Here is a 27,286-nt window from a genome sequence, read left to right as displayed (position 1 = left end):
GTTCCTCCGCATAATCTGTCAACTCCTTTGATGGTATTTGATAGAATGATTTGTTTGGAGGAGGATCTTTGATCCAACTCCAACCCAATCCTTTGGACACGATGCTCTGTGCCCATTTGCTGAACCCCCACCTGTGACGGAAGAGGAACAGCCTCCCTCCTACCTGGGGAGCCTCACTGTTGTTGAGCGGGTTGACCTCCGCGCCCTCCTCTGAAGTGCTTGCCTCTTGCAGCTCTTCCTGTGCCACGTTGGCAAAAGTGACCTCTCGCTCTGCTCCCCCTAGAAAACCTGTTGAAGGTTGGGTAGGCCTGGCTTTCATACATCGAATTGAAGGCTGGCGAGACGGTGTATGAGGTCGAAGGTTGGTTTTGAGGAGACAACAGGAGAATGGGCTGTGTCTGCTTTGAGGTTGAAGGCTGTCCCTGTTGTGTAACTGGGACGGCCTGAACGAAATGTTGTTGTTGCTGCTGTTTTTGATAGGGTTGGAATCTCCTACCCGTTTTCTTTAACTTCTTACCAGCAGCAGGGGCGCTCTCTTGCTTCCTCTTGAAAGAGATGCCCCATCTGGCTCTAAGGCTCTGGTTAAGCCTAGCAGCCTCGTGATGCACCTCATTCACAGAGGCTTCTGGGAAGAGGTCCGCACCCCACATGCTGGAAGCTAGGAGTCTATTAGGCTCATGCCTAATAGTTGCCTCCTGCAAGACATGCTTTTGGCAGTACCTTCTGGCTAAGAAGAAGTCAAAGGCATCGGCTTGAACCGTCTGGAGCTGGGATTTAGCCAGTATTTTAAACAGCGGTTCCATAGCATAGGACAAGGCAGCCATCTCCGTAATGATAAGGGAGTTAAGAGACCTCCCAAATCTTGTGCGGGCATCGAATTCTGCCTGAATAAGGCTATCAGGCAGTCTCGGGAGCTTCTCGCCAAACTGATCCATCGTGCAGTCTGGCTTCAGCTTACCTACTGAGAAAGTGGCAGGTAGGTTCTCCCACAATTCTCCGAAGGATGGAAAGATGTTGATTCCGCCTCTCTCAACTGTGGCATGGGCTCGTCTTTCAGGACTGCCTGTAGAGTCGCTTCTACTACCTTAGTAGCGAACGGAAGAGAAGCCTCCTCCTCCGTAGCGAAGATAGTGAAGGGGCTCTTGAATGCCTGGAGTTTGGTATTGGTACAATCCCAATCCTCCAGGCAGTGAACCCATTCCCTCTGTGCATGATCCCTACTATATAGCACAGTCTCTCTAGAGATCTTATCCTCTCTATTGAGAGCAGTTACCGTCAGCCTAGCATACCCTATGAAAGGCTGAGTCAGTCCGGGAGGATAGAACTCGAAGTCCTCAATCCTTCTTGTTCCACACTCCGGGATCGAAATCATGCCATCCTTGAAGGGGGCATAAGCTGCCACTCTCCAGGGGTTATCCATAGAGAAGGCTGGTAGGGACTCATAAGGAGGTAGCTGTAGGAGACCAGTACCTGCTACAGGGGAGCTTGTCTGAGGGGCCTGATTGAGGCCAGCAAAGCGGTCGTCATGCTCTCTAACTCGGTTAGAGAGGTCTTGTATGGACTGACCAGATTGGTTGATCGTACTGGACAGCTGGGCAAACATTTGCTCAAACTTAGTACCAAGAGAGCCAACCATCTCTCCCACTTGTTGCATCACTACCGCTGAGAAAGTGGTGGGATCAAAAGAGCTAGGTCCCGCCACCCCAACAGGAGTTACCGGAGTAGATCCGGTAGATGCCGGAGAAGGCATTGGCTCGGCCGGAGCGCGAGCCTTCTCCTTAGAAGCCTTGCTTCTTGAGCTCTTTGAATAGGAAGAGCTAGGCTTCGTTTTCACCGCATCGGCGTAGGATGTCGTAGACTTCCTAGCCGAAGAAGACGACGACTTCTTAGAAGTCGTCTTATGTAGGGTCTTCTGTTCTCTCTGTCCCTTCACCTTCGGGGGTACAGAGAGAGCGAGAGAACGAGAAGGGATCTCAGATCCCGTGAAGCCTTGGAAGGAAGCAGAAGAAGGAACAGGGGAAGAAGATCCAGGAGCGCACAAGGGTAGACCTTGAGCGCCCGACACACCTACCTCAACCAACAAATCCTCCGCACCTACCGCCATAGGTTCGAGATTAAGGTCCAGGTTGGCCACATCTGGGACCGGCTCCTGCGTCGAGACGGACCCAAACGCCTGCTGCACCTCCTGCTGAATGGAAGCTATGAGTGGGGCTGCTGAGATGGGGTCCACATATCCCGTCGCCTTGCCTCCGGGGAAGATCTGGACGGCCAGCTTCTTGTCTAGCATATAAGGCTGGCCCTTGGCGGCGTTCTTCCTGAAGCCGCCCACCCAAGCTTTCAGGGTTGCCAGAGCGACTTCCTTCACGGCGGCAGCCTGTAAGAGAAGGCGATATGAAGCTTCTAGCGGCGGAGATATGGTTTAAAGAAGCTTAAAACTAAGGGTTAATGATTGATAAGAAGAAAAAATGTCCAGGAGTTAACTTACCCCACCCAAAAGCTGACTCACGAGGTCATAGCAGATGGTGCATGCCTCAGGGTGCCAAACGATCATCCCGTTGTGGTTCGTGGCACACGGGGCGTGGGTCCTACACTCTTCATGGGCGCAGGGGTCGTACAACGTAGCGTTGTAACCTGGAACCTGGCAGTTGGTAGCCTGTAAGTGGAGAGATACATGAGTATCAGAGTGCACACTTACAGCCTAACATAGACTCCGCTGCATGCCGGAGCATGTAAGTTAGATTAAACTAGAGCCCCGCCGTAATACGTGTGGTTAGCTAGGCGGTTGGTGGGGGTCTGAGGCTTACGCCGGAGACAGGAAAAAGGTTCCAACCAGGAGTGGTGAGGAGCCATGAAACCACGACGGAGAACGACGGAGATAGTACATAAAATTAAAAACTAAAAGTCATCGTATCAGTAAGGGTATATCCATATAGAATGAGGTATAACACTTTCCGTCTACTAGAGGAGTGCCCGGGTAAGGAGCGAGCTCTCCTCCGGTAGCGAAAATCAGGATATAGTAGGCAAGCAAACAGACCACTAGTAAATTCCCACCCCGACCATTGGCGGAGCCAGGTGGACCTATAACCGAAGGGGCTCCCGGCTTCAGCGGGGGCTCCGTCCGTTAAGGTAGGGGAAGGGTTGGGACTGGGGAAAATATGGGGGGGGGGGAATCCCGGCGTGAACACGGCGGACGAGAGAGGGGGGGGTGGCCTACCCCCCCCCCCCCGTCCCTACTACTACCCGCTCGGTAACCCGGTACCCGAGACAAGTGGTCGCCCTAGGCCCCAGCTGGTACGGAACTCCTGGCCCCCTCGGAGGGAGAGGGAGGAAGGCTACAGTGGTTGTCGTGACAACCAAGGAGATCCACCAGACCCCTCCCTATCACATGGTAGGGAGGGAAGGGGGAGGGTAAGGTGCTTAAGGGACACGTGAACGTAGGAGGCCTAGGCCGCGATGCAACACAACCACAGAGGGGCCACGTGAACCAGCCTGTACCAACACATGGCACAAAGCACCTAGGCTAGCCTAGCACCCTAAATAACACTGATAATAAATAATACATCGTAAAAGAAAGAAGAGACACTTTAGTAAAAGAGAAAGAAGCCCAGGAGGAGGCGAACTGATCCGAAGAACAGTCGACTACTCGGAGCCAGCAGTAGCCGATGAAGAGCAAGAGCTGGGATGCTGGGCCAGAAAAACACAGTATAGCCCTAAATACCAAACTAAGAGAAAAAAGGGGTAAAAGGGCTGTGTCCTAACTATAAAATCGATGTACTAAAACGATGAACGTAAATATAAAAAGCCCATAAGCATAAGATGTCCCAGTATGGGAGACCGGGAAATCTTAACAACACGAGGCGGCACAAGGCCGCCACGAGTCAACCGGGAGACCGTATATGACCTATAAAAAGGAAAATACTGGTCCCTGGAAGACTGGAATACCAAAAATTACTACTTATGAGGCACTTAACTTAGCCGAAGCGATTGCAGCACGTTCCATCGTAATTAGAGATAAAATCCAGCGAAAAACAACACATGTGAAAAAGAAGCACCTAGCGTTGTAGAGCTAAAGATTAAGGATGACCGCTAGGGGCGCTGCTGTCCGCGTGGCGTCGGTAGTAGTAGTAGTAGCGGTTGCATCACCCTTTAGTATCAGCTCTCTCAGGTGGGGATTTTATGTTGGAAGGTCTAAATGGTAAATGACTCGTGGTAGTGATCCCACTCGCCCCTATTTCCATACCGACACTTCTTTTATAGAGTGAGCGAGTCAGTTTTACTGACATTTTCTTGATTTTATTTTTTCTCTGGTAATTTTAGGTTAATTTTACCTAGAAATAATGAACTTAAGGATATTTCATAGGCCGACATGAGCTGAGCCCAGAAATTGCCGATTTTATGGCACTAGAGAAAAACCATTCCAGCTTGTATTGAACGTGACTCTCTGCCTGAAGGAAGAGAGGAATGAAAAGAGGAAAGAAGAGAGCCAGTCACTCTCACATTTGCACTTTCATTCATACCAATCACAAAAGGCAAGATACAACCTTGTCCTGTTAAAGGTGCTGGGTAATCTACACAACTTGTTGAGCAGCCACCATGGGTCCTAAAGAAAAAGGGTCCAAGGCCTTGTGGGCTATATCCCAAAGGTAGGAAGCAGTGAAAGTAGTCTGATTAGACCACACCCCTGCTTTCAGTATCTGAGGAACCAACAGGTTCTTGTGGAACGCAAGGGAAGGGCCAATACCCCTGACTTCGTGAGCACTCAGGCGAAAGGTACTGGTGTCGTTCTTTCCTACGGAGGAATACACTTTCTTGAGCACTTCACAAAGCTGGAAAGAAATAGTGCTCTTGGACACTTTTTTTCTTGGTCACATCACTGCGAACGAAAAGGCATTGATACTCAGGTCGGAGATGTCAAGTTCTCTTCAGATAGCGCTGTAGCACTCTAACAGGACAAAGAAGCATCTCGCTGGGGTCATTACCATATAAGTCCTCTAAGAGGGGATCGTAAAGGACTCGAACCTAGTGTCAAGGACCGAAGGATTCTGAGTCTTCACTACAAAGTCCGAGGTGAAATAGAGCATAACCAATCCCTATCCCCTCGAGTGTTTCACATTGAAAGAAAGACCATGTAGTTCTCCTTCTCTCCTCATCAATGCCAGGGCAAGCAAAAAGACTGTCTTGAGGGTTAGATAATTTTCTGACAACTCTCGATGAGGCTCATAAGAAGGACGAGTCAGGCTCCCAAGGACAAGAGTCACATCCAACTCAGGCGGCCTCAGTTCCCTGGGTGGGCAAGAGCTCTCGAAGCTTCTCATGAGCAAAGATATCTCCATAGAGGAGCAGATATCTAGACCCCTCAGTTTCAAGACTAGGCCGAAGGCAGACCTGTAACATTTAACTGCAGATACAGAGAGGAGCTTCTCTTGGTGAGGAAAGACTAGAAAGTCCACGACCTTCTGACGAGAAACTCTGATTAGAGAGAGATCCAGTCTACGACACCAACCACAGAAGACGGCCCACTTTCCTGGTACAGGCAGTCCCCAGTTATCGGAAGGGGTTGCATTCTTGGCAGGGTGCTGATAAAGGATATATGCTTCAATAGTCTATTCAGAGAATATAAAAAGGATACTCTGCATATAGTCTTACCTGACTCAGCCACCAGTTCCAGCATGTGATGGACATAACTCTCTGCCCAAAGGAAGAGAGTAGAATGAAGGGAAGAGGAGAGTCAGTCACTCCCACCATTCACACCCATATTCATACCATACAACAAACGGCAAGATGCAGCCTTTTTCTGTTAAGAGTAGGGTAAGCTACACAACTTGAGCAGCCACCACGGTCCCAAGAAAAAAAAGTGTCCAAGGACTTGTGGGCTATATCCCAAAGGTAGAAAGAGATGAAAGTGGTCTGATTAGACCAAACCCCCACTTCCAGTACTGGAAGTTCTTGCAGAATGCGAAGGAAGAACCAATACCTCTGACTTACCTTGAGAATATGCTTCCCTGATTGCTTCATGAAGCCAGAAAGAAATAGTGTTTTTGGACGCTTCTTTCTTGGTCACCTCAGTGCAAACGAAGATTCGTCAACACTCTGGCTGGAGATGTCGAGCCCTCTTCAGATAGCACCATAGCACTCTATCAGGACAAAGCAGCATCTTGTTTGGAACACTACCACAAAAGTCCTCTAGGGAAGGGATCATAAAGGACTCGAACCGAGCATCTGGGACCAATGGGTTCTGAGTCTTTGCTACGAAGTTCAGGACAAAATCAAGTGTAACCCATCCTCATCCCCTCAAGTGTTTATGTTGATGGAAAGACCATGAAGTTCTCCAACTCTCTTCGCTGATGCTAGGCAAAGCAGAAAGATGGTCTTGAGTGTCAGATCCCTGTATAATGACTCGTATAGGCTTGTGAGGTGGACAAGTCAGGCTCCTTAATATGAGAGTCACATCCCACTCAGGAGGACTGAGTTCCCTAGGTTGGCAAGACCTCTTGAAGCTCCTCATAAGCAGAGATATTTCTAGGGAAGAAGAAATATCTACGCCTCTCAGTTTCAGGACTAGGCCCATGGGAGATCTGTAGCCCTTAACTACAGACTAAGAGAAGCTTCTCCCGGCAAAGAAGGACCAGGAATCCATGACCTGCTGAAGAGCAGCTTTGACCAGAGAGAAGCCCCATATATGACACCAACCACAGAAGATGGCCCACTTTCCCTGGTATACTACAGCTGTAGAGGAATGTCTGAGGTATCCTGCCATCTCTGTTGCTGCTCGTTGAGAAAAGCCTCTAGTTCACAAAAGGTGGTGTATAACCTCTAGCTGTGATGACACAGGGACTGCATTGCCATTGGTACCACTCTATGTGAGGTTGACATAGAAGGTTGTACCAAGGAGGGATTTCTCTTGGTGCCTCAGAGAGAAGAGCTAGCAGGTCGGAATACTAAATGGCCTGTGACCATTTGGGAGCCACCAGAATCATCGGTAGCTTCCTGTTGCGCCCTTGGAGGAATAATAGGAGGAGACGCTGCGCATGGGTCAGACCGTTCAGTAAAGTGAAGCCAGTTTACCGAGTGGCAGCCACGCCTAGGACTGGCAAAAGAGAGACCCCACCATAAGGATTAATAGAAACGCTTCAGTTACTTTTCCCATCTTTTATTTTCATAATTCGTCTTTTCATGGCATAAATGGAGGCGAAAAGGTTTAGACATTTTATCATTCTTTTAAAGAACATAGTTAATTATTTCATCATACATAATATCTTAGCTACTTTATTACTCAGAAATACGATACAAATTTTTCATAATCTTATATACATATAACCTATTACTGGCACAAATTTAAAGCTATTCTCTTTATGTCTGCTAATTCCTTAGTCCTTACTGTTTGTTATCGCCTACTATTAGGAGTTATTGACCACTAAAATGAATAAACTTAGTATATATGTGGCGACTCTTTCCTGCGACCTGCGATTGAAGTTTAGCAGTAATCCGCTCACCAGCATAATTATATCTCACTTGCAAATATTTTTTAGTTATTGTTTTAATCAATAAGTACAAGTGATTGTCCAATGGTTAAGTATCATACATGTGATAATCGAACTCTGAAAATATTGTTTTGCCTCTGTAAGCTGTCAATACTGAACTAACTAATTTATGGAAGTTAACTCTCCCTAGTGTTTTGTTGCAGGACAACATTTCCCTCATATTTTTTCCGCATGTATTGCATGTATCAATAACATCATTTGATGGATACACCAATTTTCCTTTGGTTTTTAATTTGATGGGGGTGTGACGAAAATTAGCGTCTGTTAACATTATGCATCAATGCAGACCTCACACTGTAAAGATGTTTTTTTTTTTTTTTTTTTAACTTAAAAACAACAAAGCCTGCAAAATAAGCTATTATTTTATTTGAACATTTTGACAAGTGGTAATGGTTTGGAATATAATCATAATCATCTTCCTTGCCATCTGAATATGCTTCTTGAACTTCTAAAACTCGATGTCTTGAAACTGCAACCTGCTCTTTTATGCTGCTTGAAGCAGTTAATATGGGCACCGACTCTGATGGCATTAAGTCATTATGTACAAGTAGCCTTTTGTAAGCAGCAGAGAATTGTCTCACTGTTGGATTATCATTATGGCCTCCCATACTTCTTACTTGACCAAAGAATAGTTCACTATGATCCTGACTGAATTTGTAGGTCATAAAAAATTGTAAGGGCCCACCATCTGATGGAATACAGGTTTCGTACAGAATCTGACGTCTTCGTATGCAATAGAGAAAGCCAATTAAACCAGTTTTTCGATCTTATTTAAAGATATCTTTACCATCCTGAAGTCTCAAAGATCTGATATATGTTTCTGCTTTTATCAGAAAATCTTTAATATCCCTTGCATTATTCTTCTGAATTGGTCTTTTAAATCCTTTGATATTTAGATTTCGAGAATTTGATATGTCAAATAAGGTGTTGAATACCATAATGAATTCAATAGTACTTTCTGGAGGATTGATGAATGGGTATTTGAAAATATGCATCCTTCAAGTCCACCAACAGCATGAAGTAGTCGTCCCTGATCGAAGCAAGCGCAGAGCATGAACCGAGTCTGGCAAACAAAGTTCAAATGATAGAGATCTATCACTGGCTTCTATCCCCCAGAGGTTTCTCTACTAAGAAGAGTCGGCTGTAGAAACTAAGAGACAGATCTCACAGCTCCTTTGCTCAGCATGGCGTCCACTTCTTCCTTCAATGCTAGATCCTTGGCCGAACCATGGATGTAGGTTTGAAGACAGACCAGAGAGTTGGTAAGAGGTGGCCTCAACTTGAAGGGGAGAAGACATCCCTCCCAAAGGATATCTACTATCCAGGTCTCGGTTCCATATCGCTGCCATGTTGCCTGATGGCTCGATAGGCACTCCCCCACCAAAGGCAGCAGCTGGAGGGAACGCTGCCCCTAGCATTTCCCTTCTTCTTCTTTTCCTTACCTCCCTTCCCCTGGGGGAAGAAGGGCTGGAAGGAGAGCAACTGTGATCCTTTCAAGGAGACAGAAGAAGGCTGGGTATTTCTTCGTGCTCCCTTAGGAGAAGTAGGCTTCTTAGGGGTGGAAGAAGAGCTAGCTTGACTCAGTGGTCTAGATGCAGTTGTATGCGAAGTCCCTGAGGTCTTCGTAACAGCCTGGTGGACGAGATGGTCGCTGTGTTTAGCTCTATGTTTCTTCACCACAGCATCTACCAACTCTCTAGGGAAGAGAAGAGCAAAACCCAGCAACAGTCCATTCTTAAAAACCAAAGCCAACCCTAGACCAACGGACCTGGTGATGTGATGCAGGACTGCATCCCTCCTCCTCAACACCAGGTTCACCTACAGGTTGGCAGTCTGGTGGGCTAGGTAGGAAATGGCTCTACCTCCAGACTGACAAAGTCTCCCCAAGGTCGAGTCTTCCCCGGGAACAATAGTTCCTGAGGAAGCTGCAACCCTGGATACTGTGAGACCACAGATCCAGCCAGGAGACTGCCTGAAAAGCTGCCATAGCAGTAGCTTCCAGGTTCCCTGCCTCTTGCTGCAAGAACCTGCAAGAAGGTGCTGCAGCGAAAGGCCAGGACCTAGACGAGACTTCTTGGCTAGTGGGGGTGGACCACCTTCTCCTTCTTCAGCAGTAGAAGTGGGCACAGGTACGTCTACCAAAGCAGGAAGAGGGGCAGCAGCAGGCAGGGGTACAGGAACTGAGGGAGCACCAACACCTGGAGGGAGGTTTAAAGGTGACAGTGCTCAAGGGGCCACAGAGACAAAAGTGGCTGGGGGAGAAAACACAGAGTATCCCGGTGGGAGGGGCATGGACATGTCCTGCCTCAGAATATAGGGATGTGTCCCCATCACCACAGAGGGAGTCACACTGGTGGGGTGATGGGGATAAACTAAGTGAGGAGGAGCTACATAGCTTGGCACTGACAAGGTAGGTGTTGTCAACATCACAGCCACATGAGTCACAGGGACTGAGGAGAAATGGGAGACAAGGCCCCGTACAGATGGTATTCCCGGAAGGCCCAACTCCACCCCTGCCTTATGCAAATCACCAAAACACAGAGCCACCACACCTGAAGGAGCAAAAGTCAGGTTAGTGAAGGGAGACTCTCCTCATTCTGAAGGGGAAGGATCCCCTTTGGAGCAAGCACTACTGGCATCCGCTCTGCTCCCATCTTCTTCGCCTGATGAATCAGACGAAGGAGCAGGAGAAATTTCCCCTGAAGAGGAAACAGCAAGTTGAGGGACCTTACAAGAAGGAAGGAAGGATGACGAAGGATCAGCCACCAAGGGAGTTGTTGGGGGCATGTAACCCTCTGACGAAGCCTTGGCAGCCTTCCCCCGAGATCGCTTCCTCCCTTCATACCTCCCCCACTGCTCGGACGACCAGACACACACACACACACACACACACACACATTACAAGGTAAGTTTCTAGTACACTCACTCCCTTGACATTTAGCACAAAGGGCGTGAGGGTCCACTTCAACCATGGAGCAAAAACTCTCACATTTCTTACAAGGAGGACTTTTTAGGCTTTGGTAATTAATATTCCATTGCAAGCACAAGTATACACCAAATAAAACACAATTAAAGATAAGGAAAGATCTCACCGCAAGTGAAAATGGTAAACAACAGTGGTCAGGCAGAGGTGAAACACACGTCCTCACTTGACAGCGGCCGAAAGCAAATTGGAATGTTTATGCCCAGTTGGGCAGGACTCCCTACTAGCAGACAGTAGTTAACTGCCTAATCACCTTGTTTGAAACTTCAACAGCCATTTTCCAGCCTATGCTGAAAGTAATTCCTAATGTAAAGGACCTCAGGTTTGCATATTGTGTATGAACAATCCTGATGTAAAGGACTGGGTTTGTATATCATGTAGGAAGAACGAAAGGCTTTCATAAATTTATTTCTCATTTTTTATACATTTTTATTACATCACTCCAGATTACGACATGGCATAGAAACGGAACCACCATTGTAACTGCTGACAGTCTGTATAAACAAAACTACATTCATACATACCAAGAATTCACAAACAAAAATCAAAATTTTTAAAAGAAAATTGTATTTTTCCTAACAAAAATCACTTTTGAAAGAAAATTGTATTTCTCCTAACTATATAACAACTACCTTCTGGTAGGCGGGTAGGCCCCGCCAAATGTCAACACTCCACTTTACCTTTTGGCCCAGGTTTCAGATAGAGGGGTGGCATGAGGTGGGCATTAATCAAAAGGACCTCAGGTTTGTATTTAGGAAAAATACAATTTACCTTCAAAAACTGAGATTTGTTCCTACATGATATACAAACCCTCGGTACTTTACATATGGAAGATTCACTGATTGGTGGGAGGAATGTGGGTGAGCCTCTAGGCCTGACTGGAGTTCTGCACACCTGGGTTATTGCTCCTGGTCGTAAGAGCGAGGAGGAATGCCCTGCCTCTGACAACTTGATCGGAGTATAGGAGCTGCATGATCAAGAGTCAGACTTCTGGGGCTTTTCGAAATGTGTGAGGAATCGTAACTCATCCAAAAAAGGAATGGGAAGAATATTTAGAGTCGGAGGCATTAATGCAAAGTTCTAGGATGGGTTTGCATTATTGCCAGTCTCTTTCCTCCCCTTGCTAGATGGAGGAGCGGGATTGCTTCTATAATTCTGATAAGAAAAATAGAAAGGAAACTCGATGTGCAAGCTGATTGCATCAATCGCCCGACCAGCAAGTGTAAGTTGGAGCCCTATCCTCAACCTAAAGGAAGAGGAGTAGAAGGATGAGGAGGGGAAGGTGGAGAGACCAGTCACCCTGGCCTCCTTCTTACCTCTAGAACCGCACACCATAGGCAAGATGCAACTTGTCCTCTTGAAGGAGCCGGGTAAGCAATCACAATGTGAGCATCCACCACCGGTCCAAGGTAAAAAGGTTCCAAGGATCTTTGGGCAGAAATGAGGAAGAAAGATATAAATGTGGTTGTAATGATACTGCATCCATCTTCCGGTCCGACATATTCTTCGGAGTGATGATATGTACACAGCCACTGGCACTGCTCAGTGGACGCATCCAACAGCAGAGGAGTTTCTCACTATCTTGTAGGACTCGGAGGAAGAAGTGTCATTAAACACTTCCGCATTGGAAGACAAAATGGATAAAGGTATCGACACTCAATTAAGGGTGTCAAGCCTTCGTAAGTACAGCAAAACACCAATAGGACAAAGTAATGACAGATCTGGATTAACCATTTACTAAGTCAAAAGTACAGGAGATCATAAAGGATTCGGACTTGTCAACAGATGCCAAATGATTGCTCATCTTCGTCGCCAATAATATTGAGAGACGAGATGGTGATTCTCGCAAGGTATGGTCACATTAGACAAAAGTCAAATGCCCTCTAGAGACAGAGGTCCCTTTGATGATAAGACAGAGAAGTTTCTAATCAGTAGTTGAATCTCAGCTAAGAAGAAACTATACTACTTAGTGAACGACTAATGTGAATGTTGACCTATGTCTTCACAGTTGAACTGGAGAAAAGTGAACTCACAATTCTGATCACGAAAAAAGACCCATCGATAACACCAACTAATGAAGACGGCTCTAATCCCTGCTGTTTTACAAAGGACTGAAAAAGTTGGCGAGAAAGTCGGTGCTTGCAATGTAATGAAAACACAGGGATTGTACTGCCTGAAGAACTGTTTCTTGTGGGTTGGATCAGGGAGGAAATTTTCTATCTACTCTGGAAGCAGAGCTAGTCGGGCAGGGAACAGGTGAAATCTTCCGTCATACATTTTCAATTTGGGGTGAGCAAAGAATAATTGGACACCTTACAAATTAGAAAATGTGTATTAGAAGACAAAAATCAAATTGTCTGAAGAAAATCATTGTGTGCCAAATGTGGAGTATGAGACATGGGCCTTATGCGAGAATTTGGAGCCAACCAGAGACCTAAGTCTGCGATGGTCCGGCAGAGAGATTCAAGTTGGTAGTTAATCTTCAATAGAGGAGAAACAATACTAAAACTAACAGAATCTAGTAAGACGGCAGTACTCTGCCCCTCGCTCGACTAATACTGAGTTGCCTTGTAGTGCCTTCCATATTGGAATGCGTTTGGCTTAGAACCATCGAGTGCAATAAAGATACACTAGATCATCTGCATTTTAACCGAAATGGGAGGGAAAGCAACTCTCTTTTTCTGTAAAAATGCAAATGTTGTGGTGTTGTTGGCAAAGAATACCACTAGTCGTCTCAAAATCGAAACCAGAAACTCTTGGGAGGTCTGAAAGGCTGTCCTGAGTTTCAGATTAATTAAGAGAAGGCACTATTCGTCTTGTCACATACCAGAAGAATTAACTTACATATGCGCCTGTTACTCGGATGATGCAAATATAACAGAAGCCAGTAATGAGGAGAATTTACTAGTATTTTGGTCGGTTCCTGTAAATATTACTCCAGCGTATTTCGTCTTCATTCGAGAGAAAAGAATGAGGATTGGTAGCAGACCTACTTCATTCTCAAATGAAGGGAGCAAAGGTGAAGTTGTCCCAAAGGGAGGCTTCTATAATGATAACAGGACACCGAAGATGACTAGTTCAAGCCGAACTGGTTGTTCCCAAAGCAGTAGAACTGGAGAGGTGTCCAAACTTTTCGTTGCTATCCAACCTGAACAGATTGACGTATGTTCGGTAAGATCCAAGGTTTGAATGAAAGACATGGTCTCTCGGATTCGAACTCTGGGGAGTAGACTCCATTAAGTCCCTCTTATTCCCTTGTTCATCCCAGTGTAACCAAGGAAGTAGAGGGGAAAATAGAGAGGAAGGTTGACTGTTCTTGCCCACTCTTCTCTGAACTTGCAACATTTTCACTCTGTCAAACGAAGCATTCATTTTCTACTACAACTGTTTCATTCGTGAGAACGCACACAAAAGTTGAGTGGAGTTAAATGCAGTAAAAGCTGGTGAGAACTTGCCACATCTTGCTACACACCAATCTTCTCCGTGATCGAACCTCAAAGAGGGCTACACAGAAAAGCTCCTCCTATCTCCTTCAGATACCTTGTCCCAAGGAACAGCGACATCAATCTTGGCACTTGAAGAATAGCCATTCCTGGCTTTCACAGGTGGGTCCGAGCCACCAACACGGCTCGGTCCCTTCTCTCGCCATGCACCACAGTCATGACAGAGAGAATTACTGACTGTGGGTGTACAACCCCCTTTGGAGACTGTACACTTGGAGAGACTTGTACATGAGTACCCGACACAGCCCCGGTTCCATGAGCAGTGCCCTTGGACCCAGAGACAGGGAAACGAACCTATACTCTAGGGATTGCATCCCGATTCCCACACTGGAAGGAGCAGGTGAGCCAAAAAGACAGCCAACTGCTTCCTCCCCAGGGAAAGGATACAGGCCCTTAGAAGTCTTGAGGAGAGACTTCTCAGGGGGCAGAGAAACTACCTTCCTCTTCTTAGGTCGTGGAAGCCTTCAAAGAGAGAAGCGAGGAGGCGTCAGATGATGAATATGAAGATGATGACCTCTGTGAAAACTTGCTGCAACACGAGAAGGGAAGTTGCTATGTCATGACATGTGAAAGCACTAATCAAGAGCAGAGAGTTCGGCTCAACAGACAACAGAGCTGGCTGGTCGAGCCAAGTTGAGTGAGGTTAACAGATCACCACTACATAATTATGAGTGGAATCGTCAGCAAAGAACTATCACTTCTTCCCAATGAGCTGTTTTCCTTCGAGGCCAAAGCTACAAGAAGAATAAAGAGGGATTCTGTGTCTGCTGTTCTACGTGTTCGGATCCTAAGGTCTAACACATGAGGACGGTACTTGACCATTCATCTAGAAGGTGTTGCATGCAGTACCAAGTTCTGCATAACTCCAAAAGAGACTGAAGAACAAAATCATCTGTACTTTTGCAAGACCATAAGTGGTCTCGCCTTGATGCTTGGAATCATGATGAAGCCGAGCACTCGGCTAGCTCCAGTGAAACCAAGGGATCCAGGAACTCGGTAAGACTCCTGATTATTGTAGAATTATCTGGAATACCCGTTGTCTGAATGTCTGAAAATCACAGAAAACCTAATCACTCTGAGAATGCAAGGAATTTAATCACTCAGCGAGACTCCTGAATTTTGTAATAACAATTATTGGGGATGTCCATCTCATTTGAGTATTTGGAAATTACAAAAAACCATAACACTGAAAATGCCAAGAATTCCAAGGAATTTGAGCATTCAGTGAGATTTCTGGGTATTCATAAAAAACCAAAACACTCGGAGAGTGCTAGAAATTCCGAAGAATTTAAGGGCTCAGCGAGACCGCCGATTTCCATCAAACAATCATCAAGGAGGGGTCCCTCTTCGTTTCCTGTAGAAATCAAGGAGGAACAGGCATATAAACCAGTCCTATATGCTAACATTGAAGACTGGAATGCAAGATCCCATGCGGAACTGCAAACTGAAATCCATCCAAAGGACAGAAAGGGCCAGGGAGAACAGAAGATCCTTCCTCAGTGACGTGGACGTACAACCAGTTGGACCCTACGATCCTTCCAGGAATGTACTCCTCCAATGCTGAATCCTACAGAAAGCACTCTGCAGGATCCCTCCTATTCACCTCGTCCCTCCCGGTGTAGCCATAGGCAGTAGAGGGAATAGGTGAGAAAGATTGGATGCTCTTGCTTGCCTTGCTAGCAGAACTAACAGGAGAAGCGAGTCGTGGGCAGCCATCAACCTGGGGTGATGGCTGAGACATGAGTCTAGGAGAGCGTTCTTGCTCTGGAGAAAAGCTTTCCCGAGAAGGGTTATAAAACCCTCGCATGGCATGAAAAACGTTTGCTGCCACAGGGACCAGTCGTTCTCACGTTCGATGAAAGGGTGGAGTTGAGCATGCACCCGACTGGAGAGGGCTGGTAACCTCTTCCAATGCGTCACAGTCCTCATCAAGTCCAAAACCTGTCAAGAGGACTGAATGGGTGACTCCCTACCGGTCTCACTGTGCATATGGTCCCGCAGTACTGTCACATCAACCCTGGGTACCGAGCAATCACCAGCAAGGCTTGAGTCACCTGAACAACTCACTCCTTTCTTCCCTGAGTCATGACAGTGAGTGGACTCAGCGTCATCAACTCTAGATACATCCGAATCCGTAGATTTACGTAAACTAGGGGATCTCGCAAACAAGCACCCGACACAGACTAGTCTTACGGGAAGAACCTCTAAGATTGGCAGCAGCTCCCGACACACTAGACCCAGGGAATAGCGTGACAGCTCCTGTTCCCTGTTCCTGAAGGAACAGACGAGCCAACAAAGACCCAACTGCCTCTCAGTTCAATGAAGCAGACCCTCAGAAGTCCCTTGACTAGACTTCTTGGGGGGTGGGGGGGGGAGGGAGACTACCTTCTCCTTCTTCGGCAGGGAGCCTTAGAAGTCGAATGGGAGGAGGTTGAAGAAAAATATGATGATTATGGAGAGGAAGATGACAGCACTTGATAAGCTCTCTTCCTCTTCAACTACTTCTTCTACAGGATGAGGCACATCACCAGGAGAAGTAGAGTTGATGATCACAGGGCAGCTGCGAAGGTGTCCAGGGATGAAACTCCATAATAGCATCGCCAAATTAATATGATTTTCAGCAGGGGAACAGTACACACTCTAAAGGACCAATATCACAGCATGCTACAAGTTACAAGTACAATTCCAAGGTTAGGATAGCCAACACAAAGAGATATCCAACCAACTACTGTTGTAATCAACTATTAGCCTGTTAGCCTGTAAAAGAAAGAAAATATGATTAAAAAAAATAATAATACTCCTCTAGCATCCAAAGGAATAGCCCTTAGAAATAAGAGGACATCCCTAAACACCAACACCCTCCCCTCTCTCTTCATCCAATAAGCTAGGGAAAGGATGAAAGAGAAGAGGAAATACCAAAAGAAAAACAAAGGACAAACCTCCAAAATTCCCCTTGGTAATTTCCAAAGTGTAAGCGTAAATTTCAAATGAATACACTGTCTCGCCCTGACATTAAAGGGTGAAAATATGTAATATGGGTGTGGGCATACACTAGCCGCCGCCCTTTAACACAAATTATAAAAGCGGCTAAGTAAGGCTATCTCAAAAAGTGGGCTTGAAATTTTATTATTATTATTAAAGTCAATTAATTATTAACATCAAACACAATTATATATATATACACACACACACACAACACACACACACACACACACCACACACACACACACACACATATATATATAGATATATAATATATATATATATTATATATAATATATTGATATATATATATCTATATATATATATATAGATATATATATATATATAATATATATTTTTATATGAATATATATAATAAGTATTTATTTGAAGTACTAAAAGAAAGATCCCATTAAAAAACTTGTGATTAATGGCTAGTCATCAAGAGCTCACAAACATACGTCTTCATTGGAAGATGGCTGAAAGCAAAGTGGAGTGTTTATATCCAGGCAGGCAGGCTTAACCACTTACCAAGCGGTAATTACTCCCTAACCACCTTGTTTAAGAATTTAACAGCTGTATTCTAGCCTATGCTGAAAGTAATTCCTAATGTAAAGGACCGAGGGTTTGTATATACGTGTAGGATTAATTATTAATAAAAATATTACACTCAGTCTGATGTCATTTTCATTCTTTTCAATCAGATTATTTGTACTTTGTGGTATGTTGAAATTTAATTAAAACAAATATCAGTATGTGCATCATGAATAACTCACAGACTGAGTTTTGAACAATGCGTTTGAGTCATGAAGTGACTAAATATTCAACATAGCTTATATCAAATACTACTTATAATTTAGGGACACTCTCTTTTACAGCAATTACTTCACTTTTATATCACTTACCTAGAGTATGTTATTGTGGAAAATTAACATGATACTGAAGAAAACATGTTTGTTCCTTCACAGATCAGTGATCATCCGTAACAGTAGTACAGGTTATCTGTGGCAAAGAGATGTGATCTCCATTAGCACATAGAGGTTTTCTATACACAATACATTACCAGTGAGACTGTACACTAAGCACTTGCAGATTCCATGCAAATGTTAGACTAATGTAGTGCAAAACATGGGTGAAACATTTAATGCTTCCCATTAGTACTGTCTCTGAGTCCCTGTATGAACGTGCAAACATATTTTTATAATAAAATAAGGTTTTGTATACACTTACCCATTACTAATTATATAGCTATCAGTTTCCACATACGACACCCAAATTCAAATTTCGTGTAGTATACAATTGCCGTCCCCCAACGGCAATACTAGGAACAACTTCACTAAGCACTTCATTCTATTTTATGCATAATGTCCATTAGAGGGAAGGCTAGTGGGCTCCAATCATATAATTACTGGGTAATAGCTGATTTTACATTGAAAGGAGGTGGGATCATGGGCATATTCTACTTCAAAGCATTAAGTCATGTAATGAATTTGAAGTAGAAAAGTTCCTTGCATTGAAAAAACAACACTTGTCGTTGCTATCAGTTAAGAGAGCTATGCACATGAGTACTGCCTCTGGTTGGTGTTCATCTTGACTTGTAGTGGCGTGGGGGTAGAGCCAAGGGTCGCCTCCTACTTAGGGTAAACTTTGCAGCAAAGGGAATGCTCCTATAGCTAGCAAAGTATGATAGGTTCCCACCCCTGCCCTGGTCGCAACATCAATATAAAATAACCAGAAAATGCTGACACTTACCCTGAAAGGAAGTCAAGACCCATCCACTGAGAGTGGTGGGTGCTCCAGTTACACTGTACCCCATGGCTCTCTAAACTCAGCACCTTACTGAAAAGGTGAAGAGATAATAATAAGGGAACATCCTGTGCTCCCTTCCGCAATGTCATGCCAGTTACTAAAAATGGTCTCGAGGTATTGAAAAACTTCAACACTTTTTAAGCCTACATAAAAAATATAAGAAGCGAAGATTGCTTACACCTCCAATAGTTTGGTAGCAGAATGGGCGTAAAGAGCAAATATTGTCTGAAAATTAAAGGAAGTGGAGGCCGTTCTTACATCCTTAGCTATGCTTCAAAGTAGGCCAAAAACACTCCACAAAACTGAGTGTGTCTCAAAGATGAAGTCCATATAAAATGGAAGACAACATGTTAAAACAGAGGAAGGGACGGGTTCTGGGAGGAACTCTTCTCTTCGGAGAAGTTCTGGTAATCTCGGGAGTCTGTGACGCTCGCTGTAGGCCCCGCCCCCAGGATGCCGTATAAATACAACGGACGAAGTAGGAGAGAGAGAGAGAGAGAGATCATCAGTTAGTCACAGAGAGATATCCTCAGTAAAAGCCACAGATCAGATTATCAGTGAGAGATCAGCAGCAGCAGAGATCATCTAAGAGAGATAAGAGAAAAAGGAACCGACGAAGGATCAGAAGAAAAGTCACTCGAGAGAGTTTGGTTGGATTCTGGTCTAATCGTCTTCAGGAGTGGACAACCGAGTTATCTCGACGTTGAGCAGACTTCAGTGAAGAAAATGTCCTGCTAGAGGTTTTGGGAAGTTCCTACCCCTCAAGTATCAAGAGTAGACATTATTTTCTGCAATACGGAGTCAAGAAGACGTCGGCAATCGCAGGTCTCCTTTTGTGCAGCCATCGTTTTGAGTTGCCAAACCGGCCGGCAAGTACTTCCATTCCCTCACTGTTCCCCCAGTTCATGCAGTGTAAGATTTTGCCTTTTTATGTAAATAGGAGATACCATTCTGCATTTACCTTTGTTAGTAAACTTGTAAATAAACCTTTGTCGTGTTAAGTGTTTCTTTCTATATTCGTATCCCCAGTTTCAAATGCTTCCAATGTCTAGGCGCTAGCACAGGGCATTCAATATCAATACTAATTAGTATGTAAAATAAGTAACTTTTCTTTAACCCTTAGTGGACAGGTAAAAAAATATCGATATGCAGCTCCTCAAGCCAGGTAAACTTTGAGGGCAGCCAATTTATGGAAAAAAACACATTAAGTGAAAGAGGAAGATATGCAAATACACATGGGGAAGAAAAAAAAATTCTAAAAAATATTTCCTACCTTCCACGAGTTATCGTGGAAAATGACTATTTACAACCCATTGTGGGGCCTCTTTTACAAGACAATTGTAAATTTTACCAAATTATGTATGTGTTTTCTAATAAATGATTTTATTTTATTTTGTAAAATTATAAATACAGCTCACAAAATATCAAAATAGATAAGAAATAAAATAAGTAACAAATTCTTAGCACATTTGTTGAAAAACGTTTAAGTTAATTTACCAAAAACGAAGATTCAATAACTTTTTTATTTGTACATGCTTTTTCTAATATTTCTTTGCAAAATTACATTTACAACCGACATACTATCGTAAAAGACAAGGACTAAAACCAACAGCAGACCTTTGGTACATTTATGAGCAAATTTGCAAAGACAACATATGATACAGAGAGGCAGTACATTCCCCCTCGAAGTTAAAATAACAACTAAGCTTGCTTGCAGGAGCCACAAAGTCTTGATTTTATCCAGGGTAAAAGTTGCCATTAGTGAATTTCTGGGCCTAACCTGTGTTGCCCCCTGAAATGCTCCTATAGCACTCATTTCTAAGGTATAAATATTGCTAAATATACAAGAGAAAAAAAGCTATATGGAATGCCAGGGTTATACCCAGCTCGCTCACCCTTATAAGGGTGTCGGTATGGAAACTGGGGCGTGTGAAAACCACTACCAGAGGTCCTTTTGCCAATTAGTATTCTCCTTTCTCAATTTCCACGGCCATCTACTGCCCGCTACTGCTACAACTAGCGCCCCCTCCGCCATTCCTTTAATAGCACTGTGCAAACTTACATGTGTGTGTTCTTAGAAAGCCTTTTTTGCTGATTTCGAGATGTCTGAGCGTCAGGAGACTCCCTCATCTAAGTTGAGTACTGCAATTATCAAATTTGGTTCTTTTAGGGTAGCGATGCCATTTATAAGAATGTTTTGATTGTTGATACATAACGGGAGCCCTGCATGACGCCGCTACTGAGTCAGCCATTTTATACGCATTGCTACCCGCGAGCATTTCATAACATTCGTGACGACTTTCAGTTAGTTCCTCATACTGATTTGTAGTCGTGCCCAATAGTTAGTTTAGCATGTAATCAAAGAATTTTATGCCTTTTATTATATAATCGGTATCCTGACGTGAGGCTTTCCCTGGCCTACCCGACCAGGCCAAAATTGGTTTTGGAAGGTAGGCTAGCTATGGGAGTTCCCGTTATCCTGCCCATTACAATGGCTGACTTTCCAGCTGATTCATTGGCTGGGCGGTCTAGCCAATTCTAGATCGTATTCTAGCTCCCCAAAAAAGGGGGCTGGTTCATCCACCTGACCAGATCGAAATTCGATTTTGGAGGGTAAATCGGCCCTTATTGTGGCCTACGTACGATGTCCTTAGAGCCACCCTGGCCTACCTGACCAGATCTCGATTATATTCCGATTTTGGAGGGTTAGGCTAGCTGCTCAGAGCCACCCTGGCCTACCTGACCAGATCGTGTTCCGATTTTGGAGGGTTAGGCTAGCTGCTCAAATGGACTTTCTTCCTTTCCTCCCCCCCTTCCCTATTCCCCTCTCGCGTCAGGACCGCTTGTATTATATTATCATGTCTTATTAATTGTAGTGTGTGCCTAATTCAAGAGACAGTTGGCCTATAAGCCTTCTGTCCAGGGTATCGGTTGGTTCACGGCTTCTCGGAGGGTTGTCCCACCTGGCCGGTTGCTGTGACCAACCGATCACGAGTGAGCCACTCCTCTCGGCGACCTCCCTCCCCCTGGACCCATTTCGGTGGGGTGATGCAGCTCGCCATACACTACCCTCGGGTAAGATAGGCTAGAGCCTTATCCCTAGTTGGGGGAGGGTAGGGGGATGGTTGGGGGAATGGTATGATACCGGTGGTGTCCACCTCGGTGAGTCCTGGATGGCCACCTGATTCATCAGGAAGGTATACGCAGTGTTGTTACCAAGTTTTCGCCACCCTATCCCCGGACTCCTATCCTTTTGCTATCCTCCCGCTCTGGCGGGACCGGGGCTCGACTAGAGAATTCGTTCCTATTACAATGACAATAGCTACGATTCCTTAAATGATCAGACTCAGGGCTAGGTTTTACCTATTTTCACTGTTCTGCTCCTATTAAGCCAGACCCGTAAGTATAATGATAGCAATTGGGTAGGGACGGGACACAGAGTGAACGACAACTGACAGAGCTTATGTCCAGTAGTTTTAATTTAGCCTAAGTTTCACACCCTCAGGGTATGTATCCGGTCCGTTTTACTACAGCGGGCAATTACCCACCCCGCCAGGTATTCCGGGACCGGAACACTATGTAGTACTCAGTTCCCATAACTCCCCCCCCCCCCCCCCCCCCCCCCCCCCCCTTCGACATTCTCTGTCAGTGATTCTGCTTCCTACTCCGGTGGGGGCGGATTGGGGCTAAGAGAGGTGCTTCCAGAATGCTGGGTAGCGCTTCTCCGGTGTGAGCGGATTCAGACCAGGTCTATCCTTCCCCTGTTCTGTTCGTATCACGCCTATCTTATTAAAAGACTGTATGATTAATAGTTTAGTAAACATGCACACCCTGCCGGAATCAACTCCGGCGGCCTTAATTTTACGATGCATGCTCCGCTGGACACAATTCCGGCGGGCCCATATACGTAGTGATACTCATGTATCATTTAACTTACAGATGGTACGCTGTCAGGAGACGGCATGCACGGCGGTCCTGCAGCAGCCGTGCGGACATGAGGTCTGTAGATCTCATGCTGGATGTGCGGTCCAGGTGGACAACCTACTGGTGTGGCACCCGGACGGGTGCGAAGTGTGTTACACCTTGGTGACGGATCTGACTAATGAGTCGATAGGTACCATCCCACTAAATGATACAATGAGAGTTATAATACCATATTTTGAATTATGTGGATCACTATACTAGGATAGGTCTTGATTCCACTCCACTATCTCTTTCAGACCCCTCAGGCCCTCAAGGATTCGTCGTTAGCAACCCTCAAGGTCTGGGTAGGTGGATTTGTTAGGAACGTCAAATCCAAGCAACCCTACATACTGTCAGAGGAAATGTGCTCCCTCCTCTACCCCAACACAAAGATGTCGGCAGCTGTAGCGGAGGATTTGGTGGCTCCTATCATTGCCAGGGTCCGCGAGGAGACCCAGGTCCTGTCGGAAGAGCTGGAGGGTTTTGGCGAAGAGGTCCTCGAGGAGGTAGCAGCCGTTAGCTTGGACCACGAGCCGATGGTCGTTGACAACCAAGGTCAAGGTAGGGAGGTAAGTGAGGCAGGTGGTACATGGGCTAAAGTTCTATCCTTTAGTCCGTCTCAATCTTCTTCTTCCCTCCAGGGATTTACCGGGAAACCCGCGACCATTAGGGGCAAGTCGTGCTCGGTAATCCCTAAGATAAAATCTCTTAAGAAGCCCCTACCGAAGGCTACTAAGCCTTCAAAGCCTCCAAAAACGAGCTCCGCCAGTACGCCATCAGCTCCTAAGCCAGTGGCGGACTCGGCAAAAGGTGCTCCCCCACAACAGGGGTCGAGAGCTAGAGGGTCCAGAGCCAGACCTAAGGAGTGCGGCTTTGACCCAGCAACTTTTTCTAGTATGCTCATGCAGGAGATGGGTAACTTGGTGCAAACCAAGTTCCAGGAAATCTCCTCGCAGCTCGTTTCCAGCCTAGAGACGTCGGGACAGTCCATTCAGTCCCTGACCCAGAGGCTGCAAAACCAGGAGAGCTTGATGGCGGAACTCCTCCGGTCTGGTCACACACAACGCATCAAAACTCCCGCCATTTAAGAATAATAATCCATGGCGGCTCGCAGTCCATGCCCCTTTCTCGGAAGGCATGTTGACAATCGAGGGATGTGGAACCCGGCCAGTAGAAGACTTCGAGTTTTACCCGCCGGGTCTCCAATTCCCCTTCCCGGGCTACGCCTGGCTAACGGGGGAGGCACTGATAAGGGAAGATAAGGTCCCGAAGGAGACCGTTATATACCCCAGAGACCAGGCCCAATCAGCATGGGTTCGTACCCTGACTGACTGGGAGTGTGTCAACACGAAGTTAGGAGATGACACTCCAACACCATGTACATCTAAGGTGGTAGAACTGACCCTCCAAGCGGCAGTGGACGAAAAGCTGATGCCTCAACTCAGGGAGACAGACCTGACCTCCCTGCTTTTCCCGGGAGACCTGGAGTGCTGGGTAGATGCCCCAGCAACATTTTCAGTAGGGAAACTCAGCCCGGACTGTGTTTCCGCTCAGTTCAGTGAACGCCTACCCAGGATTCTGGAGGCCACGGCAAAGGCGGAGTATGAGGCAAGGTGCACACTGAGCAGATCTGAATCAACTCAGTCACCATGGCGGAGATGACATCCCTGGTCTACGCTGAAGAGCCTCTATTTAAAGTCCTGACAAAGTCATTACTTCAGACCCTCCAGTGTGACGTATATGACTTCGCAGTAGCCAGAAGGAACTGTAGGAAGCACGTCTTAGCAAATGCTTCCATCAGGCATGAACCCAACAGACTTATTAAGGCTCCAATCTGGGGAGCAAATCTATTCCCCGAAAGCGTGGTGAACAGTGTTCTCAGGGTAGCGGCCAGGGCAAATCAGAACCTGCGAGTCCGCTGGGGGCTCATTTCCAAAAGGAAATTGGAAACCGCCGGAGCACATCCCAGGGGCAGGAAGAGGCCTAGGAAGTTCCAGTCCTTCCAGACCTCTCAAGCTCAAGCAGTGGTACAGGCTGTTCCTGTAGCCCAGCTCAGTCAACCCTCCACCTCAAAGGCCCAACCTCAGCAGCAATTTGTTTTGCTGCAGAGCCAACGTCTCAGCAGCCCCAGAGTTCAACCGCGTTCGTCTCATTTCCAGCCTTCAACGCCTCCTTTGAAGCACAAGGGGCATTTCCAGGATACAACCGGTTTGCCAGGGGTAGCAGAGCCAGAGGGGCCTTCCGGCACAGGGCCGGCGGCAGAGCCCGCTAGAGGTAGAGGTTTCCGGGGGAGCCGGGGAAGTAGGCCCTCCGCTAGCCAGTGAGAATCCCCAGGTAGAAAGGAGGCTTTACCTCTTCCAGAACCGTTGGAAATTCAGCACTTGGGCCCACAGCATAATATCAAAAGGCCCGGGGTGGAATTGGATAAAAGGGCCTCTTCCACCAACCAGTTTTTATCAAAATCCAACGGCGGACCTAATAGATTATACCAAAGACCTTCTTCAAAAGAAGGTAATAAAAGAGATCAGACACTTGAAATTTCAAGGACGCTTGTTCAGCGTTCCAAAGAAAGACTCAAACAAACAAAGAATAATTCTGGACCTGTCCCATCTGAACTCATACATTCAATGCGACAAGTTCCGCATGCTGACCGTCTCGCAGGTGCGGACCTTACTTCCCCGCGGGGCCGTCACCACCTCTATAGATCTAACAGATGCTTACAATCATGTTCCGGTAGCAAGGCATTTTTGTCCCTTCCTAGGCTTCAAACTAGGCAGGCAGGCTTACGCCTTCAAGGTCATGCCATTCGGGCTCAATATAGCCCCCAGAATATTCACAAAGATAGCAGAGACAGTAGTACAAGAATTAAGAGCTCAAGGGATAATGTTAGTAGCCTACCTAGACGATTGGCTCATTTGGGCAACCAGTGACAAAGAATGTCGCAGGGCGACAGACAAAGTAATAAAATTCCTGTAATATTTAGGATTCTGGATAAACAGCAAGAAATCCCTCCTTACTCCTGCATCACGCTTTCAGTGGTTGGGGATACAATGGGACCTGACCACACACAGGTTGTCGATCCCGCCGGAGAAACAAAGAGATAGCGAAGGCTACAAGACGGTTTCTCAAGGACAAACAGACGTCCTGGAGGAACCAAGAAAGAGTCTTAGGCTCACTTCAGTTCGCCTCAGTAACAGATGTTCTGTTAAAAGCCAAACTGAAGGATATCAACCGGGTTTGGCGGACCAGAGCGAACAGGAAATCTCTGGACAAAATTTCCCGGATCCCGCCGATATTGCGGAAGAGACTCCGTCCTTGGACAAAAGCCATGAACTTAGCAAAATCAGTACCGTTACAATTCCCTCAGCCGGCTATAGTGGTCCACACGGACGCCTCACTAAGCGGTTGGGGAGGATACTCCCAGTACAAAAAGGTTCAAGGGTCATGGTCGGTAACATTCTGCCAGCTGCATATCAATGTACTAGAAGCCATGGCCATGTTTCTGACCCTAAAGAGACTCTCCAGCCAAGAAAATCCATATCAGACTAGTGTTAGACAGTGCAGTAATAGTTCACTGTATAAACAGAGGAGGTTCCAAATCCAGTCACATAAATCATGTGATGGTAGCAATCTTTTCACTAGCAGCAAAGAACTATTGGCATCTGTTAGCCACTCACCTGGCAGGAGTAAGGAATGTTGTCGCGGACGCACTGTCAAGGACAACTCCGCTGGAATCGGAATGGTCCCTAGACGCAAGATCGTTCAATTGGATCTGCCAACAGATTCCGGACCTTCAAGTAGATCTGTTTGCCACGAAATCCAACTACAAGCTACAGTGTTATGTGGCTCCCAGTTTGGACCCTCTGGCTCACGCCACAGATCCCATGTCCATAGACTGGAACAATTGGCAGAGGATTTACCTATTTGCACCCATAAACCTCTTAATGAAAGTCCTGAACAAACTCAGATCTTTCAAAGGACAGATTGCGCTGGTAGCTCCCAACTGGCCCAAGAGCAATTGGTTCCCACTTCTGGTAGAATTGGGACTCCGCCCCAGGCGAATTCCCAACCCGAAGTTGACACAGGTAGTACAAACTCGGACTGTGTCAGCTTCCTCAAGAATTCAGAATGCACTAACTTCATGGACTTCATGAAGTTCACTGCACAGAAGGATGCCAATATTGATCCTCTAAACACCTTGTTCTTAGAATCAGACAAAAGAGAATTACGCTTCGGCAGTATGATTCAGCAGTGAGAAAGCTAGCCATCTTTCTAAAAGACTCAAAGGTACAGACAATGACTACGAATCTGGCAGTTTCATTCTTTAGGACTCTGTTTGAATAAGGTCTAGCAGCTAGTACTATTACCACAACTAAATCTGCCTTAAGGAAAATATTTCAGTTTGGTTTTAATATTGATCTTACAGATTCGTAATTCTTGTCTATCCCGAGAGCTTGTGCTAAACTGAGGCCAGCAGACTGCCCTCATACAGTCTCGTGGTTTCT

General features: G+C 45.9%; 1 protein-coding gene across 2 annotated transcripts in view; it reads right to left on the bottom strand.

Annotated features, from left to right (window-relative positions):
- Positions 1-27,286, bottom strand: part of LOC135204843 (zinc finger protein OZF-like) — a 197,744-nt gene that overhangs the window by 23,755 nt on the left and 146,703 nt on the right. For both annotated transcript variants that reach the window (XM_064235052.1, XM_064235053.1), the window contains exon 3: positions 17,915-18,011. The gene's annotated coding sequence lies outside the window, so the exon portion shown is untranslated. The remainder of the gene's footprint in view (positions 1-17,914; positions 18,012-27,286) is intronic.

Source organism: Macrobrachium nipponense, chromosome 47 (genome assembly GCF_015104395.2).
Source record: "Macrobrachium nipponense isolate FS-2020 chromosome 47, ASM1510439v2, whole genome shotgun sequence".
Classification (NCBI taxonomy): Eukaryota; Metazoa; Arthropoda; class Malacostraca; order Decapoda; family Palaemonidae; genus Macrobrachium; species Macrobrachium nipponense.
Note: the sequence above shows the minus strand (reverse complement) of the source record. Positions and strands in the feature narration are given on the sequence as shown.